This window comes from Triticum dicoccoides, chromosome 3A (genome assembly GCF_002162155.2).
Source record: "Triticum dicoccoides isolate Atlit2015 ecotype Zavitan chromosome 3A, WEW_v2.0, whole genome shotgun sequence".
Lineage (NCBI taxonomy): Eukaryota > Viridiplantae > Streptophyta > Magnoliopsida > Poales > Poaceae > Triticum > Triticum dicoccoides.
In genome coordinates, this window is record NC_041384.1 from 578,385,671 (window position 1) to 578,386,937 (window position 1,267).

Here is a 1,267-nt window from a genome sequence, read left to right on the forward strand (position 1 = left end):
CGAGCATTTCATACAGCATATGCATTCGGTCCACGGGTCATCGTCTCGGCGGTTATACCTTCGAAGTGAGCAAACGAGACGGTTCGGATTCGAGGGGACGTAGTGGAAGTAGACGTTCCCGCAACGGTAGAGGAAGTAGATGTTCACGGTTCGTTGTGGGAAGTAGACGTTCTCGTGGCGACGATAGTCGTTCCAGGCGCCGGGTGTCGAGGTACTTGGCGATCTTAGGGTTCCAAAGAAGGCGGTAGAGGTACTTGGCGCGTCATAATGTAGTCGAACTTGACGAAAAAAATGGGTCTCCTCAGGGACTTGATGCATCCGAGTTCTTCGGGTTTGTAGTAGTACTTGGCGTTTGGAGTCTGGGTCTTGCGGGTGGTGTACTTGGTGCTTGCGGTTCTGATCCGGGGGTGCATGCGTCCACGGTAACACTGCATGGCGCAAAGAGGCGACGACTTGGGCGGCTCTAGACAAGGACTCGGGCAGCTTGTGTATGAGCTCGATGGGGCTTGGCTACTGCTCATCTCCTTCAACAGGTGACAGAACGAAGGCATAGCGGCACTGAACAGCGAAGCAGCAGCTACAGCGAGGCAGTGGTGCCGTGGTGAGGTCGCAGGCGAGAACGACGACGAACTTGGCGCGCTGGAGGTGGAGGGGAACACGACGAGGCGGACGATAGCGGCAAGCTCGCTGGCACGGCTGGTGGCGGAGCTCGCCGGGCGACGGAGGCGCGGCGCTGGCAAAGGGAGGCCACGGTAGAGGAACGGGTCTCCGGCGATGAGGCGCAGCAACGGCAGCGGCCATGGAGGACGGCGGCGTCTCCCTGATGTGTGCGGGGCTGGAAGGAGCGGAGCGGGGACGGCAGGGCGTGGTGCCTCGCTCCTCTCTCTGGCGAAGCAGGGAAGGAGGAGATCGAGGGAGAGGGCGCTGCGAGCGAGAGAAAGGGAGGCGCAGGTGGGAAAGACCAAACGAGGAGGGGATCGGCTAGGAGATGGAGATCGGGCCTCTCTTGGCGGCGCTGGTGGGAAGACGAGGGAAGGGAGTGGGGAGCGAGAGGCTGGGCCTAGGGTTAGGAGAAGTGGCCTTGGAAGCCGGCCTGGGTGCGGGAGATCCAGGTGGGCCGGCGCGGAAAATTGCCTAGGGAGGCCCAGTCCAGGAAACCTTTTCCTTTTCATTACCCTCTGTTTATATAAATAAACAGTTTCAATAAAAGAAAAAGGTCAGGGGGCTAGAAGAGAAGTTTTTCGGATATAAAATATCCTCAAACTCC